This window comes from Hemicordylus capensis, chromosome 2 (genome assembly GCF_027244095.1).
Source record: "Hemicordylus capensis ecotype Gifberg chromosome 2, rHemCap1.1.pri, whole genome shotgun sequence".
Lineage (NCBI taxonomy): Eukaryota > Metazoa > Chordata > Lepidosauria > Squamata > Cordylidae > Hemicordylus > Hemicordylus capensis.
The window spans coordinates 236,365,881-236,382,632 of NC_069658.1; the positions used below are offsets into that span (position 1 = coordinate 236,365,881).

The 16,752-nt window shown below is 50.5% G+C and overlaps 1 pseudogene; it reads left to right on the forward strand.

The window, feature by feature from the left end:
* Positions 1-15,813, forward strand: part of LOC128343872 (zinc finger protein 208-like) — a 33,471-nt pseudogene extending 17,658 nt beyond the window's left edge.
* Positions 15,814-16,752: the final 939 nt, after the last annotated feature.

A 16,752-nucleotide genomic window follows, 5' to 3' on the forward strand; every position in this document is an offset into this window, starting at 1 on the left:
GCCCTCCTCTTGCTGTCTCCCTGCTCCAGGCAGTGGGAGGGGAAGATCCTTGACTGCTTCCCTCCCTCTGCCTTTAGAACAGTCTTGTACAAATCCAAAACTGGGGCAACTGTCCCCCATTTATTTTTTTATTTTATTGTTAAATTTAAACTCCACCTTTCATTAAGAAAATCCCAAGGTGGCTCACAATAAAATTTAAAAACACAGTTATAAAATAGACACATTAAGACATGGAGCTAAAAAAGTATAAAAACAAATCTGATTTAAAAAAAAAAATTAAAACACAAGCATAAAAACAGTACAAAATGCAAGCAGCAGCAGTGGAGACAATCCTATAAAAGCCTGGATAAAAAGCCATGATTTGACATGCTTTCTTAAAACTGTGATGGAGACTGAGGAGCGGATACCCACCGGGAGAGTATTCCAGAGTCTGGGGTCAGCAACAGAGAAGGCCCAGTCCCTCGTGCATGACAACCTAGCCTCCCTCGTTGTCGGCACCCGTAGCAGAGCCCCCTCAGATGACCTCATCAAGCGGGCAGTAACCCTTGGGAGCAGGCGGTCCCTCAGGTATCCCGGGCCCAAACCGTTAAGGGCTTTAAAGGTCAAAACCAGCACCATGCACATAGTAGCAGATTCTGACACACACACACCCTTCCTCTTTTTCCTCTATCTCTCTGCTCCTTCCCACCCTCCTTTGCCCTTACCTGGCAGTGGCAGCAACAGGTACCTTGTCCTGTTCTCTCTGCCCTGCCTGTTCAAAAGACCAAGGGGCGGGGAAGTGGGAGCAGCAGGAAGTGTCTTGAATGGCCATTGGCCCTGCCCTCTGACTTTTCAAAAGGGAAAACAGGGCAGGAGGCGACCAGGAGGGAGGGGGGAGGGAGGGGGGCGCAGCAGCAGCTAGCACAGGTGTGCACCACCGCCACCACGGGGAGCTTTGTGGGCTTGTGGGCCCAGGTGAGTTGACGGAGGCAGGCAAGCCGTCACCTAAGGCAGCTGTGTCACCCAGCCTCATTAGAAAGCTGGTCCTGAACGCATACCACCCGGACGTGTCAGTTTTCCAGAAAGGTCCAGAAAATTTCCCCATGCAAATTTTCTCATTTGTGTAAAACGTTAGTCCAATTCAGGCATTATGCTTACGGGTGTACAGATGTCTGTACGTTCGTACATGTGTTTGTGTGAATGACTGTACCTGTGTTCATTTAAACATCAAACCTATATACAGGCCCTTCAAATGTATGGTACAGATAGGAAATGTACTTTCGTACCTGCATTCAGAACAACCTGTGAATGGCGGTACCTGTGTACAGATCTGTATCTGTGTACACTGTTCACGCGAACACAATGTGTGAATGGGCCTAATTTCTTGGAACATTTGCCTGTGCATATGTTCCTGGTGCCTTAAATAGATTGTGATCTGATCTGGCATGTTATGTGACCTGTACATTCTATGTACATTCTATATTTGTGTGTGTCTGTATGTGTACACACACACACACACACACACACATATATATGCCAGCGTGAGAGCCAGAGAGAAAAAGAGCCAGTGTAGTATAGTGGTTAGAGTGGTTAGAGTGCTGGACTAGGACCGGGGATACCTGAGTTCAAATCTCCATTCAGCCATGAAACTAGTTGGGTGACTCTGGGCCAGTCACTTCTCTCTCAGCCTAACCTACTTCACAGGGTTGTTGTGAGGAGAAACTTGAGTATGTAGTACACCGCTCTGGGCTCTTTGGAGGAAGAGTGGGATATAAAATGTAAATAAAATGTAAATGTAAATATATATATTTGGAAGGAGGAATCGATAAAGACACTTAATGTGGCCTGAACGATTCAAAGCTTTATGCAGAAAAATAAAGACATGGGGACAATTTCCGTGGAAATCTTTCAACCTCACATCTCCGGCAATGTCTCGGGCAGATCCCCCTAGCTTCTCAGGTAGTGGGGCTATGAGACACCCACCTCTGCCTGAAATCCTGGAGAGCCACTACCACTCCCTGATTTAGGGTGACGCTTGCTGGGTGGGAGATGGGTCATGGGTCCATGGTAAAGCAAATAAAGGCTTTTCACTGATGGTTCCAGGTTTAATTCCCACCTATGAGAATAGGAACATAGGAAGCTGCCATATTGTCAGACCATTGGTCCATCTAGCTGAGCATTGTCTTCACAGACTGGCAGCGGCTTCTCCAAGGTTGCAGGCAGGAATCTCTCTCTGCCCTACCTTGGAGAAGCCAGGGAAGGAACTTGAAACCTTCTGCTCTTCCCAGAGTGGCTTCATCGCCTGAGGGGAATATCTTGCAGTGCTCACACTTCTAGTCTCCCATTCATATGCAACCAGGGTGGACCCGGCTTAGCTATGGGGACAAGTCATGCTTGCTACCACAAGACCAGCTCTCCTTTCCTGAATTTTTTTAAAAAGGTGACTGGAACATAGGAACATACTGAGTCAGACCATTGGTCTATCTAGCTCAGTATTGTCTTCACAGACTGGCAGCGGCTTCTCCAAGGCTGCAGGCAGGAATCTCTCTCAGCTCTATCTAGGAGAAGCCAGGAAGGGAGCTGGGAGCTTAGATGCTCTTCCCAGAGCGGCCCCATCCCCTGAGGGAAATATCTTAAGAGTGCTCACACATTTAAGTCTCCTATTCAAATGCAGACCCAGAGTGGACCCTGTTTAGAAAAGGGGGCAATTCATGCTAGCGGGGAAATGGCTTGATTACCAAGTCGGAGGTTGCTGGTTTGAATCCCTGTTGGTATGTTTCCCAGACTATGTTTCCCAGACTATAGGAAACACCTATATCGGGCAGCAGTGATATAGGAAGGTGCTGAAAGGCATCGTCTCATACTGCGGAGGCCATGGTAAACCCCTCCTGTATTCTACCAAAGACAACCACAGGGCTCTGTGGTCACCAGGGGTCGACACTGACTTGACGGCACACTTTCCCTTTACCACAAGACCAGCTCTCTTGATCTCAGGTAGCAGGACGGAAAAGGACCTCCCTGTGCCTGCCGTCTTGGAGAGCAGCTGATGGAACAGACAGATTCTGTATAAGGTAACTTGCCGGGAAATCTAGGACCAACAAACAGAAGTACTTTTTCACACAATGCATAAGCAACTTGTGGAATTCTCTGCCACAAGATGTGGTGATAGCCAACAACCTGGATGGCTTTAAGAAGGGTTTGGATAACTTTATGGAGGAGAGGTCTATCAACAGCTACTAGTTGGAGGGCTACAAGCCACCTCCAGCCTCAGAGGGAGGATGCCTCTGAGTGCCAGTTGTAGGGAAGTAACAGCAGGAGAGAAGGCATGCCCTCAACTCCTGCCTGTGGCTTCAAGCGGAATCTGGTGCGCCACTGTGGGAAACAAGATGCTGGACTAGATGGGCCTTGGGCCTGATCCAGCAGGGCTGTTCTTACATTCTTATGTCAACTTCGTATGTTCTTTTTAAGCCTTTTGTTGGGGAGTGAGCACATCACCTCCGTCCAAGCAAGTGAACAGCCTGGCAAGCAACAGGCTTTTGTTAGAATTTCTCCTTAGGTTGATCTCTTTTTCTTTGTCTTTTCCTAGAAAAGTGCTGTGCATTTCTGAGAAAAGGCACGGGGACAGTGTTCCAGTCCGCAGCGCTCTCTGATTCTCCTGGCTTGGTTTCCTTCTCTTAGGGAGAAGTTCAGATGGATAACGGGATCCAGTTTTGCTAGTATGGTGTCTGCTTGTCGGGACACTCCAGTCATTAGCAAAGTGACAAAATGGACTTCTTGGCCTTGTGCGACTAAGCTGAGGCTTCACATGATTCTTGCCCAGGGAATCAAATGGCTTTAGAGGAAGAGAATCTTTGCGCCCAGCTGGGAGCTTTGTGTGAACACAGACAGAAAATAGAGGCGCAGCACAGCTCAGTGGGCAACAAACTAGGGCATGAGGTGGGGAAAGGCGCTGATGAAATCCAGGCTGGGAGCAGTGAGGAATTCTGGGAAAGTACAGTGCAGAAGATGCTGGGAGGGGACACCACCAGCTCAGATATCCAGCACAGGAGATTCAGGCAGTTCTGTTACCAGGAGACCGAGGGGCCCCGAGAGGTTTGCAGCCAACTCCACCACCTTTGCCGTCAGTGGCTGAAGCCAGAGAGATACACGAAAGCTCAGATGCTGGACCTGGTGATCCTGGAGCAGTTCCTGGCTGTCCTGCCCCCGGAGATGGAGAGCTGGGTGAGAGAATGCGGAGCGGAGACCAGTTCCCAGGCAGTGGCCCTGGCAGAAGGTTTCCTCCTGAGCCAGGCAGAGGAGAAGAGGCAGGAAGAGCAGCAGGTGAGAGAGCATTGTATCCAGGTAGTCTCAGGGGGCTGAGAAGTTGTACAAGGATATTGGCATAGGACAAGGAGTAGATTTATTCTCTATTGCTTGTGAGAGCAGGACTAGAACCAATGGGTTGAAATGGCAAGGGGAGAATGTCCTTTCTGTAAGAGCTGTTTGAATACGGCACAGTCTGCCTCATGCAAGAGTGGACTCTCATATGCTGAACAGGAGGTTGGACTAGAAGACCTCCAAGGATCCCTCCAACTAACAATCTGTGATCTGCCGTAATTTATGCGTCATCCCTCTTTGATAGCAGTACACTCTTTTCTGGCACGCTTCCAAGTGGGAGAGTGTTCCTTGGGGCAGCTGCTGAATGTGACACTTGGGTGCTTTCTGCCCCCTGCTAACTGTGCAAAGAGGCACCTTTTAAAAGTGATGATTGTCTTTATTTAGCAGGGGGAGAGGCACTGGCCCTATTCATCCATCCACAGCCCAGCATCCTTTATTTGTTTGTTTGTTTGTTTGTTTATATTGTTTATTTGTTCGATTTTTAGACTGCCCTTACAAAATAGCTCAGGGCAGTTCACAAATATCATAAAACAGTTAAAATCAATCAATGTTTGGGAATAAAAATTCTAAAATACAATAAAACAGCTAAACAATAAAACAAATCAAAACCTTATAAAAGGTTTATGTTTCTTATTTGGATTGTGAGCCCTATGGGACAGGGAGCCTATAATATAATATAATATAATATAATATAATATAATATAATATAATATATATTATCCTCTATAATAAAGAGGTAGAGTGTGATCCCCTGCTGCCTGTGTCTTTTTCGGCAGTTCTGGGCATGCGCAGAGCGCATGCCCAGAACCGCCGAAAAAGATACGGGCGGCCATGTTGGCCAAAATGATCAAATTGCCCTTAATGATTCCCGCCACGGCTGCCGACCGCCTGCCCACCCTCCCAGCTGCCCGAGTCGTCCTCTCCTGGCCCCACGGTTGGCCATTTTGCCCCAATCGTCGTCCCGATCATATCAATTTACTGCCGCCGCCGCCAACTGCCCGCCCGCCCTCCCAGCTGCCCGAGTCCTCCTTACCCTTTTAGGCCCGCTTCAGTCGGGCGATGAAAGTCCATATTTTGAAAGGGAGAGAGGAGCTCGCAAGCAGAGCTCCTCTCTGTGCAAAGGCTCTGCCCGAACTGGCGCTATGGACGCAAAGGACGCAATAGGCGTCCTTTGCGCCCAAAGCGCCAGTTCGGGAAGAGGCTTTGCAGAGAGAGGAGCTCTGCTTGCGAGCTCCTCTCTTCTGCTCAAAATATGGACTTTCATCGCCCGAATGATGTGGGCCGGGGCTGAGGAGGACTCGGCAGTTGGGAGGACGGGCGGCCTGCGGCGGCGGCCGCGGGGGCACTTGCATGGGCCGATTTGGCCCTTAATCATGTGGGGGGGGGGCGGAGAGGAGGAATCGGGCAGCTGCGGGGGGGAAACGCTAGCGCCCGTTATTGTAACGGGCTAAAAAACACTAGTATATTATAATATAATAATGTAAAAATAATTATTATATTATATTATATTATATTATATTATATTATATTATATTATATTAATGCTTGCTACCACAAGACCAGCTCTCCTCCCATAGACCAGCAGTCTGTCCCATAACTAGCATTTAAATGTGTGTGTGTGTTTGGCCTGTGGCCACACATGGCTATATGTATAGTTGGCCTATATACTGTATAAGTGTGTGTATAGGTGGCCTATAGCCCCCACCTGGTCGAGCATCCTGTTTCATTCATATATATGAATGAATAAAAACCACTTTGGAACTTTTGTTGAAAAGTGGTATATAAATATTTGTTGTGTTCGTATTTGTGCTTTCCTGTCCCTTCGGAGTGGGGGGGGGAAGTGTGTGTGTGGAGGGGGGGCAGGTTTGCCACCTTAGTTGCTCTCCAGTACATTACGATAAAGCATTTTGAAAAGTATTTGCTTGTAAAAACCTGAGGGTGCCCTAGCGCCCCCCAGCCCAGCTACAGGTCTGATTCAGGATGTGGGGGAATCCCAAGATCCATTCATGTCCCAATGATTGGCAGCAGAGTTTGCAGAACTGGGGCAGAAGGGAAAGAAGTCAACCCTTTGCCATCCCGTTCCTCTAACCCTCGTCCCTTCATGGGATCCTCAACCCTGTTTCCGATTCAGGGACCATTCATGGAGGAGGTCACTGATTCCTCTGCATCACAGAAGGACGCATCGAGTCTCTGCCAGGAGCCGCTCTTTGGAGGGATCCGAAAAGAAGATCCGACTCTGGACGCCCCACTGGGTAAGGAAGGGTTCCTTCTGCTCAAGTTCCTGGTGGTTGTGAAGTTCCCAGGAGAAATTCCAACAATCTCCTTTCTCATGGATGCTTGAAAGTCATGAGCTGCTTTCACGATTCTGAGCACGAGAGGTGTTTGTGTCCAGCATCTTTATGAACTGTCCCTCAGTCTCTGCCTCTCCCACCTTCCTCTTCCTCACAGGCAATGGAATGACACTCCCACGGTCCTCTCCATCATTTTGTCTGGGTGATGGAGCAGAAACAGCTGCTGTGCAGCCAGCTAAGGTAAGGGCAGGATAATCAGATAGAATATTAGAGGGGCAATTTGGGGATCTCATTGCACTGAGTGAAATGAATGGGACAAGTAAACCTTTCCCATTCGTTTCAATATGACTGCTTATTTTATGTATGTATGTATTTATTCGATTTCTACACCTCCCTTCCAAAAATGGCTGAAGGCGGTTTACACAGAGAAGTAATAAACAAACAAGATGGCTCCCTGTCCCCAAAGGGCTCACAATCTAAAAAGAAACAAGACAGACATCAGCAACAGTCACTGGAGGTACTGTGCTGGGGGTGGATAGGGCCAGTTACTCTCCCCCTGCTAAAAAAAAGGGGGGGGGGAATCAGAACGTTAAAAGGTGCCTCTTTGTCAAGTTAGCAGGGTAACTTCGAGTAGATGTAAGCCAGTGACTGGAGCAGTCTGTCCCATAACTGTAGCGTGCATGTGTGCGCACACTGCAGTGGGGGGAAAGTGAGTTTATTGTGTGTGCGTGTGCACATACAATGATCTGGGGATTAACAGATTCAGTACACAGCTTCCCTTGCTGTCCCTCAGGGAAGTTCATAAACGAAACAGTTGTTTTGTGTCAAAACAATTTGAATGTGTCAAACTCCTGTCCTCTCAGAAACACAAAGGTGTGAAATGGCTGGTTAGAAAATGAAAGAGTTCTAGACACATAAGAACACAGGAAGAACAGGGGAAGATTGCTGGTCCTGTAGTAAAGGTAAAGTAAAGTTGTGCCGTCAAGTCGGTGTTCACTCCTGGTGCCCACAGAGCCCTGTGGTTATCTTTGGCAGAATACAGGAGGGGTTTACCAGTGCCATCTCCCGCGCAGTATGAGATGATGCCTTTCAGCATCTTCCTATATTTCTACTGCCCAATATAGGTGTTTCCCATAGTCTGAGAAACATACCAGTGGAGATTCGAACCAGCAACCTCTTGCTCCCTAGGCAAGTTCCTTCCCCACCATTAGGTGGCAGCAAGCATGAATTATCCCCTCTGCTAAGCAGAGTCTGCCCTGGTTGCATTTGAATGGGAGTCTACTGTGTGAGCACTGTAAGATATTCTGCATAGGGGATGGGACCGCTTTGGGAAGAGGAACTGCGTGATTGCATGCAGAAGGTTCCAGGTTCCCTCTCTGGCATCTCCAGGATAGGGCTGAGAGAGACTCCTGCCTGCAACCATGGAGAAGCCGCTGCCAGTCTGTTTAGACCAGGCCTGCTCAACCTAGGCCCCCAGCTGGTTTTGGACCACAACTCCCATCATCCCCAGCCACAGTGGCCAATCGCCGGGGATTATGGGAATTGTAGGCCAGCATCTGCAGGAGGGCTGAAGTTGAGCAGCCCTGGTGTAGACAATACTGAGCTAGATGGACCAATGCTCTGACTCAGTATAAGGCAACTTCCTATGTTCCTAAATTGCAGGAGGCTGCTGGGAACCCGGAAGTGGTATCGGAGGGGAAAGCGGGTCCCTGTGCTGTTTGGGGGGCTGTGGAGGGAAGAGGGTGAATTGATTGAAAGCTGCTGGGTTTTAGCCATCAGAAGGGAGAGGAGAAGGGAGAGGTTGAAAGCAGGGCCACTTATACTCAGGAGGATACACGATGGATGCCCTTAGCTGGAAAAAGGGACTGGAAGTTATCTGGCTTTGGGCTCTGCCAAGACTATGGTCCTCTTCAGGAGCATGCTCTCATGAAAGAGCATTCCTCACAAGGCAGTTTTAAGCCTGTGGAATGTCACCATGAGCCTTGGTTCCATTAGCTTAGCACACTTGGTTGTTTGTTAAGTGGCCTCTGAGTCCACAAACATTCCGTTTCCTGGAGTTACATTAATACACTTTTGGTTTTTTGGTGGTTTTTTTTTTTTTTTTAATGAAACCAAAGTATCTGTGGGTTACTCCAAGTCTGCTGATACCTCCTTCATGCAGGTGCTTCAGTTGTGTGTCCATACGAATGGTAACATCTCCAACTCTTCCAGGAATAGGTATAAAATGTCCTCCTTCTTTCAGGGTCCAGTGACCTTGGAGGAGGTGGCTGTGCATTTCTCTGAGGAGGAGTGGGCCCTGCTGGATCCCGGCCAAAAAGCCCTGCATGGGGATGTCATGGAGGAGACGCGTGGGAATGTGGCCTCTCTGGGTAAGGGTCCATCTTTGCTCTCCGTTACAGAAGGCCAGAATTCCTGCTCTTTGCTCTAAGGGAGGGTTTCACTAAGATATGTGGCTAGATCCTGTGTCCAGAGCACTGCTGACACCTGTGCCTTTGTATTAGTGCTGGAGAGAATTCTGGGATCTCCTTGTGGAAAGGAGTGGTCCTTTCCACGTGGTCCTCTGTCTGAACTGGATGGGATGGAGTAGGGGACTTAAGGAGTTTCCTTTCTTTGTGCTAAGATGTAACTAAGAGCTGGTCTTGTGGTAGCAAGCACGAGTTGTCCCTTTTGCTAAGCAGGGTCTGCCCTGGTTTACCTTTGAATGGGAGACCACATGTGAGTACTGTAAGTGATTGATTGATTGCATTTCTATACCGCCTAGTATAGAAATCTCTAGGCACTGTACAGATTAAAACACAATATAAAAACATTTAAAAATCATAAAAACAGATAAAAATCATAGTAGATAAAAACATACATTCAAATTTAAAATTCCCCTTGGGGAATGGGACCACTCTGGGAAGAGCACCTGCGTGCTTGCATGCAGAAGGTTCCAGGTTCCCTCCCTGGCATCTCCAAAAGAGGGCTGAGAGAGGCTCCTGCCTGCAACCTCTGGGTACATAGGAAGCTGCCATATACTGAGTCAGACCATTGTTCTATCTAGCTCAGTATTGTCTTCACAGACTGGCAGCGGCTTCTCCAAAGCTGCAGGCAAGAATCTCTCTCAGCCCTAACTTGGAGATGCTGCCAGGGAGGGAACCTGGAACCATCCGCTCTTCCCAGAGCGGCTCCATCCCCTGAGGGGAATATCTTGCAGTGCTCACACTTCTAGTCTCCCTTTCATAGGCAACCAGGGCAGACCCTGCTTAGCTAAGGGGACAAGTCATGCTTGCTACCACAAGACCAGCTCTCCTCTCAAGAGACAATAGTGAGCTAGATGGACCAATGGTCTGACTTGGTATATGGCAGCTTCCTATGAGCGATAACATTCCTGGGTGGAGCTGACACCTGGACATTTCACCTCCCCACCCCCAGCCAGCTGAACTGTATGTATACTGGGGCTTTCAGGCAGAGTGTGAACTCATCCAGGAGAAGTGCCGAACCCCCTTACTGAAAAGGGAGCCAATATGTTGGCTCACATCCCGACTGACACAGTGTTTGTGCAATGAACAAAGTTGTGCTAGTGCAAGATGATGGCGCTGCATGAAGTCGCTAGGGATGCTCAAAACAGCAGACTTGTGCAAAACCTCCCTGTAAAGCCCGAGCTGTGCCACCGGTTGTGCACCTTGTTGCAACAGTGCAAACATGTTTGTGCTAGTGCAACACTGGTCTTGTTTTAGCTCAACAGCCTCGCATAAGTGCAACATGTTTGCACAAGTGCTTTGTCATGAATATGGTGAATATTTATATACTGCTTTTCAACAAAAGTTCCTAAAGCGGTTTACATATAAATACTGTAATACAAGTTGAACCCGCACGGAGCATCTGTGCGGTAGTTCACTTCCGTTTGGGGGTTAGTTGGGAGAATTTGTTTGGCTAGTCCTCCCACAGCTCTCTCACTCGCTCTGTCCCCCCGCACAACAGCTCTCTTGCTTGCTCTGCCCCGCCACAATGCCTCTCTCGCACTCTCTCTCTTTCCCCCCACCGTGCCTCTCTCGCTCCGGCTCTCCCCCCCCCCCCGCGCCTGGCTGGCTCGCTCCATCTTCCTCCCCCCCCCGCGCCTGTCGGGCTCGCTCCGTCTCGCCCCCCCCCCCGCGCGCCTGTCGGGCTCGCTCCGTCTCGCCCCCCCCCCCCGCGCGCCTGTCGGGCTCGCTCCGTCTCGCGCCCCCCCCCCGCGCGCCTGTCGGGCTCGCTCCGTCTCGCGCCCCCCCCCCCGCGCGCCTGTCTGGCTCGCTCCGTCTCGCGCCCCCCCCCCGCGCGCCTGTCTGGCTCGCTCCGTCTCGCGCCCCCCCCCGCGCGCCTGTCTGGCTCGCTCCGTCTCGCGCCCCCCCCCGCGCGCCTGTCTGGCTCGCGCCGTCTCGCGCCCCCCCCCCGCGCGCCTGTCTGGCTCGCGCCGTCTCGCGCCCCCCCCCCCGCGCACCTGTCTGGCTCGCGCCGTCTCGCGCCCCCCCCCCCGCGCGCCTGTCTGGCTCGCGCCGTCTCGCGCCCCCCCCCGCGCGCCTGTCTGGCTCGCGCCGTCTCGCGCCCCCCCCCGCGCGCCTGTCTGGCTCGCGCCGTCTCGCGCCCCCCCCCGCGCGCCTGTCTGGCTCGCGCCGTCTCGCGCCCCCCCCCGCGCGCCTGTCTGGCTCGCGCCGTCTCGCCCCCGCGCGCCTGTCTGGCTCGCGCCGTCTCGCCCCCGCGCGCCTGTCCGGCTCGCGCCGTCTCGCCCCCGCGCGCCTGTCCGGCTCGCGCCGTCTCGCCCCCGCGCGCCTGTCCGGCTCGCGCCGTCTCGCCCCCCCCGCGCGCCTGTCGGGCTCGCGCCGTCTCGCCCCCCCGCGCGCCTGTCGGGCTCGCTCCGTCTCGCCCCCCCCGCGCGCCTGTCGGGCTCGCTCCGTCTCGCCCCCCCGCGCGCCTGTCGGGCTCGCTCCGTCTCGCCCCCCCGCGCGCCTGTCGGGCTCGCTCCGTCTCGCCCCCCCCGCGCGCCTGTCGGGCTCGCTCCGTCTCGCCCCCCCCGCGCGCCTGTCGGGCTCGCTCCGTCTCGCCCCCCCCCGCGCGCCTGTCGGGCTCGCTCCGTCTCGCGCCCCCCCCCCGCGCGCCTGTCGGGCTCGCTCCGTCTCGCGCCCCCCCCCGCGCGCCTCTAAATAAAGAAAATCAATACTTTTAAAAGGTGCCTCTTTGCTCTGTAAGTCTGTATGCCGGCCATTGTAAACAACTTTTCATAACAATTGAGTCTGTTGTCATGTAGTTAATAGTGATTTGGTTAGAGTTTTGGGCTAGGACCAGAGAGACCTGAGTTTGAATATGTATTTGGCCATGAAATGTAGTGGGTGACTTTGGGTCAGTTACTTATCTCTCCACCTAACCTACCTCACAACATTCTTGTGGGGGGAAACAACCATATTGACCACTCTAAGCTCCTTAGAACCTGTGGTCCTCCAGATGCCGTTGAATTACAATTCCCATCATCCCCAGAGACAATGTATTGTGACTGGGGATGATGGGTATTGTAGTTCAGCAACATCTGGAGTGCCACAAGTTGGGAACCCCTACCTTAGAGGAAGAGAAGAATATAAATTTCAGTACTAATTAATCTAGGATGGGGTTTCCAAACTTTAAACAAAGGTGCCCCTTCTGTCTCGAAGCTTCAGCTTAGGAGCCGTGTGTGTGTTTGTGTTTATAACTATCCTCATTTCCTCTTTCTGCACAGCTGAAATGCTTCTTCTTTCCCATTGTTAGTTTGCAGGATACATAATACACAATCCAGCACACAGCCAGTGTTCCCTGTAAGAGGGATTCCCAGATGTTGTTGACTACAACTCCCAGAATTCTCTGGCAAAGGCCATTGCAGCTGGGATTGCTGGGAGTTGTAGTCAGTATCATCTGGGAATCCCTCTTACAGGGAAAACTGTAGCCAGCCCTTTGGCCCTCACCCTTTGATTCATGCCTCAAGGCAGAGCCTTGTCTAAAATGGTACCTGCCGGGGAGGATTAACTCAGTGGGCAGCAGCTGTAAAGGGTTCCACACTTTCCCTCTGATCTCCACACACGCAGCAATCGGAAGAAAATATATCACTGAACCAGGAGGCAGCAAGATTCTGGTCTCTGCTATGTTTGACCGAGCAACTGTGCTGGGGTGCAGGGTTGATGGCCTGTGGATTGGGAGAGCTGGTCATCTGCAGTACTTCAGGTGTGTAGGGGTGATTTGAGCCAGACTTGCTTGTGCTCTTACCAGTTTTATCTTTTTCTTTCTGCAGCTGATGGGTGTGACAGCAAAAGTGACGATGGCACACACAGGGCGGAAATGGAAAGACACAGTTTCCAAGAGCTGGAAGAGGCCTTGAGAAGTCAAGAGCGGCCAAAAAAGCCAGAGGGAAACCAAGCTAGGAAGCAGAGGAATAAATCCATTGCTTGCCAGCATGGGAATGTTGTGAAAATTCCAATTCAACAAGACGAGCCCAAAGGGAAGGGAGGGAATGTCTGCTCAGTGTGTGGGAAAATCTTTAACCACAAATGGGACCTAAGTACACACTGGAGAATCCACACAGGGGAGAAACCGCATAAATGTTCAGAGTGTGGGAAGAGCTTCCGAAGGAGTGGGCAGCTTACCACTCATCTAAGAACTCACACAGGAGAAAGGCCGTTTAAATGCTCAGAGTGTGGAAAGAGCTTCAGGCAACGGGCAAACCTTTATTCGCATCAAGGAATCCACAAAGGGGAGAAACCATTTAAGTGTCCAGAGTGCGGAAAGAGCTTCAGTAGGAGCACAAACCTCGCTTCCCATCAAAGAACGCACACGGGAGAGAAACCGTATAAATGTTCAAAATGTAGCAGGAGCTTTTGTGATAAATCGGGCTTTAATGCACATCAGAGAATTCATTTAAGGGATAAACCACATAAATGTTTGACGTGTGGCAAGACTTTCAATCGGCGTTCACAAGTTACTGCCCATGAAAGAATCCATACAGGGGAGAAACCGTACACATGCTTGGTGTGTGGAAAGAGCTTCCATCGAAGCTCCATCCTGACTTCACACCAGCGAATCCACACAGGTATTAAACCCCACAGCTGCTCAGAATGTGGCAAGAGCTTTTATGATAAATCCCGCTTTCTTCGACACCAAAGAATCCACACAGAGGAGAAATCGTATAAATGCCGGGAGTGTGGGAGTATCTTCAGTGACAAGGTAAACCTTGCTGCTCATCAAAGAATCCACACAAGCGAGAGGCCCTATAACTGCTCATTGTGTAAGAAAGGATTTCATGATAAGCCATCTCTTCTTAGACACCAAATAATTCACACAGGAGAGAAACCATATAAATGCTCAGAGTGTGGGAAGAACTTTAGGCAGCGTGCAAATCTTACTGCACATCAGAGAATCCACACAGGGGAGAGACCATTTAAATGCTCAGTATGTGGAAAAAGTTTCAGTAGGAAGACATACCTCATTTCCCATCAAAGAACACACACTGGAGAGAAACTGTATAACTGCTCAAAATGTAACAGAAGTTTTTGTGATAAATCAGGCTTTAATGCACACCAGAGAATTCATTCACAGGTTAAACCACATATATGTTTGGCATGTGGTAAGAATTTTAATCAGCGTTCACAACTTACTTCCCATGAAAGAATTCACACAGGGGAGAAACCATATATATGCTTGATGTGTGGAAAGACCTTCAGTCGGAATGATTATCTTACTTCCCATCAAAGAATCCACACAGGAGAGAGACCCTATAGCTGTTCAGAGTGCAGCAAAAGCTTTTATGATAAACCACATCTTCTTAGACATCAGAGAACTCATACAGGAGAGAAACCATATCAATGCCTGGAGTGTGGAAAGAACTTCAGTCACAATGTAAGTCTTACAAGGCATCACAGAATCCACACAGGAGAAAAACCATACCAGTGCTTGGAGTGTGGAAAGAGCTTCTATGATAAGTATAAGTTAAATGCACATCAGAAAATCCACGGAGGGGAAGGAGGGGCCATAATTACTTGGAATGTCCAAATGGCTTCAGACGGTGCACCGATCTTATGCCCCATTGGACAATTTGTACAAGATAATGAATATATAAAGTGTGAGATTGAGTAAGATCTTTGTTGCTAAATCCACTCTCATTAAGAGAGAGAGAGACTTGAGAGTTCACCTTTGGCAAGACACCTTTGTGTGGAAAAACGTCCTGTCCCAGCACATGCTTTACTGTATATCAGGGTGTCACATGTCAGGCGGGCTGTGTGTGGTTTGGCCCTGTTTTCTGGCCTCCGAGTGCTCGGCCTGGGCTAGCAGAACGTGCCTTTCTCTTGGGCCGGTCTTACTTCCCATGAAAGAATTCACACAGGGGAGAAACCATATATATGCTTGATGTGTGGAAAGACCTTCAGTCGGAATGATTATCTTACTTCCCATCAAAGAATCCACACAGGATTCTGTGTGACAGGCAGCTCTCGCGAGATTGCCGTGTCTCATGAGATCTCGATCCGAGATCTCATGGCTCCATTCTCACGAGACTATGCCACCTCCAGACAGCCAAGTCTCACCACAGCTATGGGGCCAGCACCATTTTTTTACTGTGGCAGGCCAAAGGTTGCTCCCGACGCCAGCCCCAGGAGAGGCAGTGCTGCCCATTCAGGTAGGGCGAACCCGTTGCAGTCCTCCTCCTCGCCCGGGTCCTGTTGACGGACCCCCAACTCAGGGGTTCTCAAACACAGGTCTCCAGGCATTGTTGGACTACAACTCCCATCACTCCCTGTCACAATGGCCAGTTGCAGTAGGGGATGATAGGAGTTGTAGTCCAGCAACGTCTGGGGACCTACATGTGAGAACCCCTCCTTTATAGCAAAGAATATTTTTAAAAAGACCAAAAAATATATAAATGCTCACACTGCACCAAAGTATTTTATGATAAATTACACGTGGCTTTCACCATTGCCACCTTCTGTTCACTGAGGTCGCCAGAAGATCATCCCCCACATTTCAAGGCTCTGTATGTTTAATCTCTCATAGCCTGCAGTGTATGTTTTGTGCCTTACTTTCAGCACTTGCCAGAATAAATGCAGCACTTGCATAAGCTTCTCTCCCCCCCCCCCCCCGCCCCGTGCTTTAATGAATTACCTGCCTTTCTGTATTCTTATTAAAATATCTACCCTACCGTTGGTGCAAAATTCTCCTGTTCATTGCCTTGGGCTTGTAAATATATCTGGCTTTTCCGAGTGTTGCACATCAAATATGTTTTGCCAGTTCAGCATTGCTCTGATCTCAAGGTTAGTCATTTGGGTGGTGGTGCGTTCAGGTTTGAATATTCCTCGCATGACCCTCCTTTGGATGTGTTGAGGTTCCTCACCTCGCCCAGTTTCTCAAACCTGGAGCTTCTCCTCCTGTTCCTTGGGCTTCAGTAACCATTTGAAGATGGTGGGAATTCAAACAAAAGCTTGGAGTAATTTAAAAGAAGACCAGACGTTGGGGGTGTGTGTGTGTGTGTCTCTGCTGTGACTAGCGGAGAATGCTTCTCATCAGCTACTCTAGAAATAAGAGATCGACTAGTGCGCCTCTGTGCCTCTAGTTGGGCCCAGCCGTTCCCCCGCCGCACGCCGGCATGCCCAGCTTTCTGGCTGGCCGACCGGCTGCTCCTCCCCCCTGCTGTCCCCCCAGGCTAGGCCGCCCTGCCGCCGCCGCCGCCTGCCAGGCTAGGCTGTTCCGCCACCGCTTCCTCCATGTGGCCGGGCCAGGGTCCGCTGCCGCCACCGTCTCACACCGGCGGGCAGGCCAGGCCATCCCGCCTCTTCTAGCCGACAGGGCTTTGCTTGCCAGCCCTCCGCCTCCTGGCTGCCGCCATTATTTCTCTCCGCTTCAGTGCTGGAACTCTTGTGCTCTCTAGAGCAGGGATTCTCAACGTTGGGTCCCCAGATGTTATTGGACTTCAACTCCCATAATCCTTAGCCCCAGTGACCTTTGGTTGGGGATTATGGGAGTTGAAGTCCAATAACATCTGGGGACCCAGCGTTGAGAATCCCTGCTCTCGAGCATCTGAGCACTAGTACTTGATTGCTCCCCTCACCCCCTGACACAGCCCCCCTCACCTCAGAGATCT